The sequence below is a fragment of the Motacilla alba genome, chromosome 5, assembly GCF_015832195.1.
Source record: "Motacilla alba alba isolate MOTALB_02 chromosome 5, Motacilla_alba_V1.0_pri, whole genome shotgun sequence".
In the NCBI taxonomy this organism is placed as follows: Eukaryota; Metazoa; Chordata; class Aves; order Passeriformes; family Motacillidae; genus Motacilla; species Motacilla alba.
The window spans coordinates 6439027-6451363 of NC_052020.1; the positions used below are offsets into that span (position 1 = coordinate 6439027).

A 12337-nucleotide genomic window follows, 5' to 3' on the forward strand; every position below is an offset into this window, starting at 1 on the left:
AATGCATTATTTCACACCACCCTGTCTTGAGATTTAACTATGTCTGGTTTGCTTTTTAATAATTATCCCCAATTCATCAGGTTCTCTGACATGCAGATTTCACTATTAACACTCTGGTTCAATAGCTGTGTGGAGAAAGCTGGAAGTAAAATAAAAGAAGTAAAATAAGCCCTACAATTTCCCCTCAGACAGGTGAATATTAAAGTAAGAGAGGTTTACTTTACTTTAATGCTCTATGGTAACTTAAACACATCCTCAGCCTTGTGGCAACATCCAAATGTTAGTTTTGTATTTCAATATGTCTTTAAAATGTTTTCACCAAGTCTTCTGGCTTGCTGGATAATTTATAACTGCGTCAAACACATGCACATATAGATACATAAAAGTATGTGTGTATACAGAAAAATAGACATAACTTTTGTTATGCCCTGAGGTTTGTGCTCACAGACCATGCAGCAGGAGCTCCTTAAAGGAGTGTCAGGGTAGGGCCATGATCTCACTTGTGCACAATGGGGAAGAATTCACTAAAGCTTTATAAATCTAAATAGTGACACCCAAGCTGAGCCTTCTTCCCTGGTGCTGGAGTCAATGGCATCAGCCTCTTGTTGCTGCAGTTGTGCTGCTCCTTCATCTTCCTCCTGCTCTTCTAGGAAAGCTCTCTGTCCAGAGACTGATATGGGACTTTAAATGTCACCATCAGGCTAGATCACTATCCAGGTTTTTTAGTTTAAACGGTCACTAGGGTTTGGTTTGGTTGGTTTTTGCATCCTCATATGAGTCTTCACTTTATTCTACATGTGCAAGCTTTACCAGACTGCTGAGATACACAGAACTGTAAATATGAATATGGGATAGATATAACTGAAATGACTTTCCGCATTGATGGAAAAAATTCTAGGCAAATAGGAAAAACCACACGTATATTTCCTTGCCCTGAATGCAAAACCTTCTTCTAACAAGATTTTAACCAAGGGAAGTTAACTGGGATTTTATTTTTTCACACCTAACAAAACACCATAGGTAGAGAAGCACTGAACTTCCCTCAGATGTATAAGGAGAGAAGAAGAAAAGCAAGTCCCAAACCATAATTCATGAACTAGGGAACTGTAACACTTTTTAGCCACTGGGATGCCATGGGAGCTGTGCTCAGAAATCACCTGCACACAAATGGAACTCGCTGTCTCCCTTCTGTGGTGATTTATACAGAGCTCTGCACACACTGGGGATGTCTTGGATGCACTGGTGGTTCCATTCTTCAGAAAAAGCAAGAGACTGAAAAAAGAGTCACTCTATTTAAATTGATTTTCAGATCAGAGACTTTTTTTTTTTCTTTTCCAGGAGCTATCAGTCGTGAGGCGAGTCCTGGCTATGACAATAGGTGTTTAGTGCTGGGTGTTTTTTCATGGTATGGAAAGATAGCCTCCTAATATGGGCTATAACTAATTAGATAGCAATATATGACAGCCTAAGAAAATAAAATTTTTCCTAAGTTTCGTGTCAGAGAAATAATTGAGGCCAGAAGACAGCTTTTCTTTTGGTTGGTTGATTTTAATATTCTTTTCCCAGCTCCTTCTTCAGATTTTTTGTTTGTGCCATACCATTTCAGGGTTTAATCTTGATAAATAAGGAATAAAATTGAATTTTTCCAGGCTTTCAAATGACATCTCTTTTACCTCCATCATTTGGCTGTCTTGGTGGTGTAGAACACTAATGCAGAGAAGCAAAGCAGATGTTGGAAGAACTATTCCCTGGAAATCAGCTGATCACAGCTGTTCTGTGCTGGTGACCAAGCCCCAAAGTAAAAAGATTCAGGCATAAATAAACTCCAGTGGCAAGTGGAGTTTTATTTCCACAGTGGTCATGAGCAATCTCTCCAGGAGAGATGACTTTGTGACTTTGCATTACTTACATTTTCAGTCTGATGTCCACTGATAGGTAGCATAACATTGGGAACAGGCTTATGTAAAGATATCTAATGGGAGAAGAAACAAAATACTTCCCAGACAGTTCATCTGTTGAGCCTCATGGATGATAATTGAATGCTTCCCATATGATTTCAGTGTTATGTCTACCTGCACTAATAGAGAAATATATTGATTTATTCCCATACTTAGGGAAAATTTGTCTGGAAAGGTTGTTGACCTTATTTCTTCTTCTTTTTTTTTTTTTTTTGACAGAAATAGATAAAACTTTTTAAGACAGGTAAAGTCTGTTGTCATTCTCCTCTAGCCAATGTTCTGTGTATTCCAGAACAATTTCTTGAATATTCTGGCACGATTGAAGGACCAAGCAGATCTGCTGGAATCTATACTTGGATACGGTTGTTATCCCAATTTGTCTGAAGCTGAGGCACAGAATGATAATTCGAGTTTGACTCTCCCTAATTCGATCCAGTGAGCTTCTGTATGCAATTTGGGCAGGGACTGGAAAACAGGAATGGTCTCTTGTCCTGTATGGTGGTGAGAGAAATTATAAGGTAGAAAACCCCTTTGAAAGGATGACTGTAATACTGAACTGAAACTTTCAAGCATCCTTTATTTACAAGCACGAAGAAACATCAGAGCAAAACAACACATGTAGTAAAGAAGAAGCTGGCAGCAATTAGGAATTATTCAAATAATATACACAATAAATAACACTTGTGAAATTAGATCATTATCAAGCATTAAAACTCTGTATGTCATCCCAGAGTCTGCAACAGCTGATAAGCCACAAATCAGTGGAGAATTGGGAAATCATGTCCAGACAATGATTCTCCAAGGTCACTTTAAAAATAGGTTCAGCTGTCGTATTGATAGGGTCAAATTGCCAAGCCAAAATGATTTTAATATTATTTTTGATGCAGAAAACATCTGGGTTTGTTGTCAAGCATCCCATCCAGGTAGAGCTTCAAATATGGGAAAAATCATCTGTACAAATGTAGCTGCTCTTAGAGCTGACAGGAAACAGCAGAAAGTCATTTTTTAAGAGTTTGTGCTATTTCAATTCACTGTATCCAGATTCTGTGGACATCTCCAGGATTCAAAAACCTTATTTTACCTGAGTAAACTTAGGTAGCTGATAAAAAATACATTTTCTTTTGCAGTGAGGCCTGATTGAGTACTGGGAGAGTGACACACTTCTCTTGGCCTCAGAAACTTCATCTTTAGGCACAAAGTTAGCATTACTCCCATTTTAGGGAATTGAGAAGTCCAGAGATGTATATCTGACACTGTTTAACTTTTGAAGCTTGAGTATAAATGCATATATACACATGCAAAAAGGGGAGCATCCCATCTCTTTAATCAGCCCTCATTTATTTTGTTCTCTTCATTGTCAATAAAATACTGGATTGTGGCCATTTGGGGTAAGAACTGGGTATGTGCAAATATGTATCGCAAGTATTTAGAGACTTTAGATTTATTAATTTATTTATTTGCAGATTTTTATTCGCAGCATTTACAGATTCTAGAAGTCCTACCCCTGGATCCAAGAGCAATATCGCTCATGCATGATTCTGATTAATCCAACCAAGAAGTCTCACTGCAGCCTGTGCTCATTCTCAGCGCAGCACAAAACCTATTCGTGCTCAGACTGCATGAGGGGAGGATTGTGAGGCAAGATTAACAAATTGAATTTCACTGGGCCTGATCAAATTTGACAGATAGGTCAGTGTTCCCAAGTCTTTTATGCCTCGGTACATCTGTACTGATAACCCGCCCTCATAGCTATATAAATTAGGCACGCTAAATGATTAGCCTTATTTGACTAAAATAGCAAAAAGGGCTAATGTGATTGTCAATGCACATCACTTAGCCATTAGCTGGAGTGACTTGCACTCCAAACAGAGGCTTCCTCTGTAAAAAAGCACCATATATCAGACCCATCTACTCATTCTTCGTTTCAGGTGCGTGACTTTGGCATTGTTTCCCTCTGAGCTTTAACCAAGTCATTACTTCGCCTTTTATTCAGCTTGTACACATTTATTAAGATGTGTTTCTTTATAGGACTGTAGATTTTGGTTATTTTTCTTTGCAATGTATCATAAGAAATTAATACAGTTTTTATTTTGCAAATATTTTCTATCAAGCTGCTTTTTGCTATCATCAATTTGTAAATCCCTTATTTGCCTTTGTGATTAATGACCATTAATTGTAAGATCTAAAATCTCCCATCACAATATAGCTTGCTACAGTCTCTTCAAATTCACCAAGTGATCAGTGTAATTAATTACTGAGTTTCCTTTTAACCAGAGCTCCTGCAATTATTGCTCACTGGAAAATAATGAGAAAGTCAAATGTGTAATCACATGGGTCTGTATCAATGCTTCAGTATTAGCACAGAAAGATGAAAAAGTAAATACAATTAAAAAGTTGAGCAAGGAGTATTCATGTTTGAATTCCCTTCCCCTGAGCTGGCAGAATGTTGGTGTTCAGCTCATGGCTTTGGCTGCTGTGTTAGAAACCCAGCACTGCCCACAGCCTTGCTGAAAAAGGAGCCTCCAGAGGAAATTGTACTTCAGAGATAAACAGGCTTTTAGTTCAAATTTAATGTCTTTTCCTCATGGGATTTACCAGCCAGAATTTGAAGGAGGAGCTGTTTGTGGGCATTATTAAATCACCTCTAATAAGTGATTAGAACTCGAGAGTTCTAATCTCAAAAAAAAAAGAGTACTGCCACTCACTTGAACTCCTTTGGATGGGCTTTAGGTTCTGTGGGACAAAGTCTTCACTGAGCTCCTAGATAAATAAAAGGAAATCACGATATTTCCTGGTGACCTCATCCTTCACCCCTGAGTAGCCACATGTCATCACAGGATTCATTCAGTCTCACAGCCCTTTAACTGAGGAGGATGGACACCTCTGTTCTGCTTCACGAGGGATTGAAATTGTCCAGACCAGACAGAGAGCACTTAATCCTATTTTTGTGTGTTGGGGAGGTGCTGGTGGGTCTCATTTGAAGTCCATGCTGGCTGACATGCAGCTGATGGGCACAGCTGGGACTGTGCAGAATGGCTGGAAAATAGCTTCTATTTATTCTTTTCAATTTGTACACTTCCAGACAGTTTCACATTTTTATCACTTAAATCCTATTCAAGGTTCACAACACTTTCCAACTCAAAATTTGGGTTCTATAGTAAAGGTGTATAACTTTATAGTAGGAATCTTTGTAAAATTTCACTTCAGAGCACTGAACTGACTATTTAAAATAATGATGAGCACAACAGAACAATTTAAATACTAAGCAATTTCCTGCATTGTAGATCAGAGTAAGTGGACAACAACAGTTGCAGTGGTTTTCTAGCATTTTCTAAATAAATTACAATTGTGTTAAAAGGCTATGCTTCAGTTATGATTAGTGCATTTCTTTTTAATTTTCTGTTACTTTTCAATCAATGATTTAGGCTGTTTTTTTCTGAACAAAAGAACTAATACACCTAGAGCACTTGTGTGTCTTGTTACTGCAATGCATTAAGTAAGGTGAGCATTTGTGAAATTATAATATTGTGGCTTTTTTAACCATTAACTACACTGTGTTTATGCATAGATCGTACAGCAATAGAGATATGAAAAAGGAAATTACATTGGAAATTACTTGAAACGAGGCCTTTGATGGAGGAATACATAACTTCCTGTCTTAACAGTTCCAGAAAACTTTGCGTCAAGAATGATGAGGGCTTGAGGTGAAAGGAAAGATAAAAATTGTGTGTGACCTCTAAACATCCAGGATATTAAAGGAGAAAATAAGAAAGCTGAACACAATATTTATGGTTTATAATTTGTAGGGTTTTATTTTTTACCACTTAAATTTTTTTAAGGTGCTGACATTTATTTTCAGATACTTGACTTCAGAAAAGCTGGTTAGTTAATTTCTCAGATATCAACAATAACCTATTTATAGCAATTAAAAATATTTTAAACATTTAAAAATAGAGCAGTTCATTGTTTTTCTATTTACTTAATTCATAATTTTTCGTGCCAGCTCTCTTTGGCCTTGTCTTTAATTTTGTTAACAACACCTAAAACAGATGTACACACTTGAGTAACCATTACAGCCATTTGTTACTATAACCAGCTCTTTATTAAGAGTTTTGCAGGTGCTGTAGCCTTCAGGTTAAAACTTTGCAGAAGTGTCCAGGTGCATTTTTGTTTGAAAAGCATGTGAAAATCAGGGCACCTTGCATGCTGATTTGCGCCTGTGCAGCACTGGCTGCTGATCCCTTCCCCAGGGTTGCCAGAGCAACCTGACCTTTGGAATTTCCTCAATTTTGAGTGCTTCACTTTGCAAGAGGTCACTACAGCTGTCTCCAAACATGCTTCCCATTCTCACTTTCTCAAAATGATGGGGCTCTGAGCGCAGGATGGACAGGGGAGCCTCTCAATGTTGCTGGCAGGACCGATGGATTCCCTCTGCAAACAGGGCAGAGCTGCAGAACTTACAGAGCTGAAAGCACTGAAAGCATCTTTCCTATAAACACTTAATTATTATCTAAAAAAAAAATAGGTGTTTAAAATTGTTTGCTGTAGGGCTAAGTGGTCCTTTGAAGGTCCAAGTCAAGCTGATTTCCTGATCTATTTGGTCTTTAACTTCCCTTGCAGGGGTTTCTGCCTTTCCACCAAAACCACAAAATTCAAAGTTTTCTTGAAAATGGAAGTTAAAGCTAATACAAAATTGAAAAATACTTACAGTTTAAATATGCTGCTTTAATTTTTTTATTCCTGACAAGAGATAGGTTTTTTTAGTACAAAACAGCAGAAATGCTGTAGTGTCCTAGACACTTACACCAGCTTACCAAACTGCAGCAATGCATTTGCAGTTATACCAAATGAACTCCACACATCAATGCTGTTTTTACTGAGTTTTGAGGAAGGACTGGAAAGAAACAGAAACGTAAATAGCTGCAGATACAACATGTGGCAAAGAAAGGCAGCTAAAGCATGATGGCCAAAACCCCACGGGACTGAAAAGCTGAGACACAAAGGTCCTTTTGTAGTTTGCATGATGTGATCTGTTCTTCAGTACATGAGTGAGTCAGTTCTCTAACAGGCGAGCGGACAGATTTCTAAGATTTAAATTTAAAGAAGTTTAGTATCATTAAATTCAGAATTGTTTCATGTCCACTTCTTACTTTAAGCTAATGAAATTGATTCGAGAGTCTTTTTAAAAGTGAAAACTTTGTAATCTTAATGAAACAAGTTTCCTTCAAACTGAATGATCTTGCTGCTGCTTACTACAAACAATTACAGATTTTGGGCTAAAAACACTGTTTTACTTGGGCTAGTGAAATCATTAGTCTTAAATACACTCTTTTTTATGCGTAATTTTTAAAAAGAGAGAAAATTCTTGCAAGTATTTTTTATTCTTTGGTAAATGTGTTGATCCTGTTTTTCTTGTGCAATGGAGACTTGGCCTCAAACCTCCATCACAGCTGCATAATCCATCCTCCTTTTTTTTCACCAGGCTGCTTGGCTTGTGTTTCTGGAGAGGAGAGACTTTCTTTGTTGTAGCTGCGTGTGCAGTCCCTGAAAGTGTTGCACATCACAGCTCAGCGTCTAGAAGCATGTAGGAAAGAAGTCTGAGTAATTACACCTACAATTTGCATAAGAAATTATAGACACTTCTTGGAAATTGCCTCAAAGATTCCATGTGTGATTGTAGGCAGAGCTCAGCTGAAAATCATCTGAGCCGCGTGAAGGTCTCATCTGAATGTGGTCATTAGTGCTTTTAGGCTTGGAAATTTTTTCCTAGGGCTTCCTGTTAATCCAGCTTAATAGTTACTTTTCCCTGTAGTTAAAGATCTAAAAGCAGAGATTTGAGGAGAAGTTAATGTGAGCTGTGATTCAAAACACACGGTTTGTGATGTATTCTGCATCACGGTTCGGGAAGAAAGGATTGTGTGAGCTCCCTCTTCACTCGCTCTGCAGGAGGCTGAGGAACCAGCAGGCTGAAATATGTCCTGTCCAGCCCTTACTGCTAGTTTACATAAATTCACATTTTCAAGGCTGTCTTCGTGAGAGAAAGAAAACTGTGCTTCAAAGAAAATTGCACTGTGTAATCTTGAAGGAAGAGAGGAAGAACTTGGACAACCTAGATGCTCACTGAGTAAAAATTCAGGTAAAAATGTGTTCTCTAGCAGTGTAATGATTGACTGAAAGGCCAGAGGAAAGGTATGTTTATAACATTATTCTAACCACTGTTGGTCAGATGTCAATATTGTTACTCATGAATATTTTCAGCTTTATAGAAAGTCATCCTTATCCAGCATAGATGTAGATTTTGGTGTTTGCTGGGGGACTTTTGTTGTTTTTTGCTGATTTGTGATCTAAAGGAGCCAGCATTCTTGGAAAAATCTCTTTTTAACCACTGACGGTTGAGTTCTACCTTACCTGGATTTTTTTTTTTTTTTCAAATTCAGCCAGATTGAAACTGAAAAAATTGAGATGAAAAGGATGAATGCAGGGGATCAGGAGTTAAGATGGAAGGGAAAAGTGAGAGATCAGACAAAACATCTACTGCTAGGAGAGATGGAAGCTGTGTGATGGATGAATGCACACAACATGGGCTGAGGAGAGGGATTTTCAACCTGGCAGGGCTTTTACCTCTTTCTTTGCTTGTGCCCAGTAACTTATTTTTGCAAGCTACTGGCAGTGCTGTTTTCTGAATAGGTTATGTATTTGCCCAAAAGGAATGTTTCTTTGAAGCCCTTCTGCTAATTGCAAGGAACTCTGAGAGAAAAATGTGCCTGCACAGTCAGGGTGGAAGAAATGAGTAACTTAAAAGTTGTTTTGCTTGTTTTATCACTTATTTTATTCTTTCTGCCTGCATATAATGTGCAGTTGCCTTTAATCTCCTTCACTCACTGACTCTTTGGGGTGGCCAGGAGGGAGCTACTTGGAATGTCTTGGTTTCAACACTTTTTGTCCCTTCCTTTCTTTTTTTTTCCCTGCTCTTCTGAAGTGAACATTCATGATGAATAATTGTGTTCCAGGAGTGCACTAGGAAACCATGGTGTTGGGTATTATATAAACTTCATGACAAAAGATTCCCCTGTGTCCTGTTTACCCCTGGAAAAAGAAGTGAGGTACAGGAAGACTGTGACTTGCTCAAGAAAAAAAATCGTCCTTTTACAAGAGTTCAAAACTGTAATCATTTTTCCTGGGTATTGATAAAATTCTGATGTTTGAACTGCATTCTTCCCCTCTTCAGTAAATAAAGCTACACAGATATAGGCAGCTGTTAATGGTGGAGAATGCTGGTAACAAATAATGTTGCGTGGCATCTCTTTTTATTTCCATTAATCTGCAAGATTAATCCAAATTCTTACTGTCTGGTGCTGAAACTTCATGTACTTTGCAGCACAATGATGTCAAGGTTTAAAGCAAGGCAAAGAAATACAATTATTTACTCCGACACACTTCTGTTTTCCAGGGTGTGTTCTGGTGAGCAGTGCAGTCCTACTTAATATGAAACTACATGGAAAGCAAGTTAGAGAAGCAACCCTGTGATTCATTTGAATTTTAGCAGTAAATCAGGAAGTTTTCTGAATTAAAATGCTGAGCTGGGCTCTGTATTTCTGCATTTCTGTCCCTAGTACCAAGTGCATTATTTGTTGCATTCAAAGGAGTTCTCCATTTCCCATTGCAGCTTGGAGAATAAAAGGGACCACGTGAGCAATCCACGGTAAACCAGTTTTAAAGTAATTCAGCATTTTGCAAAATGTTAGGGTGCAGAGAATTCTGCCAGTCTGAACTGTCGGTTGAAGAGCTTGGGATAACTCAAGGATGCACATGGAGCATGCCCAGTCTCAGGAAATCACAGAATTTCTGGCTGCCTCTGCCTGTGCCCCAGCCCTTTAGAAATTTTATCCTTTATAAAATCAGTTTCTTAAACATGAAAGTCCATGTGTGTGTATGTTGTTTTCCCTGGTGTTTTGGTAGAGGAAAGTCAAATGAAGGCACGATGAAATGTGTGAATATCACTGACACTGAATTTTCCTGCATCACCTGGCATTGTTTGCTGTGGAAGGCAGATGTTGCCAGGAGTGTTGTAGTCCTGATGATGCAAGGATTGAGGCATGAGGTGACACAGTGAGTCACCTGGGCTGGGGAACAAAGGTGTTGCCAATACTGTCCTGGAGGGAGTCACAATGGTACATTGGATGGAGATGTTTATTTGACTATATAAACTATCTACCTAGTACAATCAACTGAACTCCTGAACAACTGTTTTAAATTGCATTTAGCTTGGCTTTTTTTTTTTTCCCCACCTAAAGTATCTGTGGTTTTGTTTGGATTGTGTGGAATATTGTTTGGGTTTTTCTCTTGTCTATAAATAAAAAAATATTCATAAAACTAACTTGAAAAAATCTATAGCAGGATGCTACTTTCAATTTCTCCCATTCCATAAATATTCTAAATTGCTAGTTCAGTGAGGGGTAGCCACCACAGCTGATTATGAAACAGCTTTGAACCCTTTCTGATTTTCTAGGGTGAAAAGTGCTTGCTAAGCAAAAAGGGAAATATTGGCATGGAGTTTCCCAAAAGAGTGAGAAATGGCACAATAACCAAGGAATCAATGCTACTTGAGAAGTCAGTGTCATGTATCAGTTTGTGTGTGCATCTCTCAGAATGTAACCAACCTCTCTGGCTGAATGAAAAGATGTCATTGGTTACATGATCCAAATGGCCCCTTACTCGATTTGGAGATCTGCTATTTTTAGTTTAATAGTTTAATATTAATCTTCATTAGGAGATGCAGAAACAAGCTGGCCTGAGTAGCCGAGAGCACAGAAATACTTAAGAAAATGTCATTTAGGGGTTAGAGAACACAAGTCCTGCAGAGCAGTCAGCTGATCCTCCCCTCCAAAGGAAGTAATTCAGGAAGCCAAGGTTGGTTTACGGGGGGAGGTTGTGTCCTGTGGCAGCCTCGGAGCACCGGATATTGAAGAAACTTTATCTTGCACACGGTCTTGGCCAGAAATTAAGATGAGATCTTGCACTTGAGGTATTAAAATAAACTCATAAGCAGTAGAGGTCAACAGGATCAAACAGAATAGTCTGAGTCAGAAAAGAGATTAAGGTAATATGAAATGCTCCAGTAGTGAAAATGACTGTTGCTTTACCAAAATCTAAAAAGAAAAATCGTACTACAGAGCCTTGAAAATTTTCTAGGAAGGGCTTTTCATTATCTAAAATAGTCAAAAAAAAAAAAAAAAAACAACCCACATGGATCTTATTGTAGAATTCAAGCCACACAATTTTTTGCAAAGACATCACAGACTACTTTGGGTCATTGAAAGAGTTTTTGAAGAAAACCTGGTTAATATTATTTAAATTTTCCCAAAAGCTGTGAGTAAAATTAGGCATTCATTAAATGAGAGACCAAGTACTGTCTCTGTTCAAAAACTGGTTGACATGGGGAATAATATTAGCATTAAATGATCCCTCAGCAGTTTGGCTATAAGCTGCTTTAGGTGCAGAAGTTATTTCTGTGTCCTAGGACCTCCAGTGTTGGTGTATTCATGAGACGTGAATCAGGCTGCAGGTAAAATGAAACACTGGGTTCAAACGTAGTTTGCAGTGCCCAGATCATGGTAGTAAATGACCACAGCAGGCAAACTAACAACGATTATTGTGAGGTACTGTGCATTCAAGAAGAAAATCTGAGTTCCTTATACATTTTTGCATCACATTAGATACATCTGCTCAGGGGAAAAATAAACTTAGCAGGTCATTGCCAAAGATTTTTGTTCCCTTCGTTATTAACACATAAACTATGTTAAACACAGGAGTAAAAAGAATAATAGCAAGGAAATGATTAAAATCCCCTTGTGTGCATCAATTATGTAGTCTTCTAATGAATACTAAATGCTATGTGGAGCCAGTACAATGTGAATGATCAAAAACCTAAAAAAAAATCTCCCATTACATCAAATAGGAAGGGAAATTGTGATTTTTTTTTTAATGCCAGAGAGAACATGAATGAAGGCATGTGTATAATCTATTATATACATGAGGCAATGAATTGTAATTAAAAAGTTTTAAAAGTAGAGCAAATAGAAATTTTCTACCTGACTGCTTCTTAAAGACACAAAGGCATAGTAAATTAAATTAAGGTCTGAAAATCAGGACTGAGGAAAGAGAGCTTATTTTGGTGTGCATCTCATTGAAACACACAGGGTACTAAGAAAATAAGTTTTGGAGATATTAGAATTTGTATTATTTATAATACTTCCATAAGTGAGTTATGGTTTTTTTGTGCCTATTATTGTTGAGAAAAATAATACAGGTGTTGGAGGACTGGAAGGAGAGAAACAATGCAATTTAGAGAGCTTTTTGTAATTTATTGAGCTAGAAAA

The 12337-nt window shown here is 37.8% G+C and overlaps 1 protein-coding gene across 13 annotated transcripts in view; it reads left to right on the plus strand.

Moving 5' to 3' along the window:
* PPFIBP2 (PPFIA binding protein 2) overlaps positions 1 to 12337 on the plus strand; it is a 97726-nt gene that overhangs the window by 22186 nt on the left and 63203 nt on the right. Inside the window, exon 1 of one of the 13 annotated variants that reach the window (XM_038137399.1) lies at positions 6 to 3886. The exons of 11 other annotated variants lie outside the window; for them this stretch is intronic. The gene's annotated coding sequence lies outside the window, so the exon portion shown is untranslated. Of the gene's footprint in view, positions 1 to 5; positions 3887 to 3984; positions 8095 to 12337 lie in introns of those variants that run through there. One more of the 13 variants, XM_038137398.1, reaches the window with a different exon arrangement.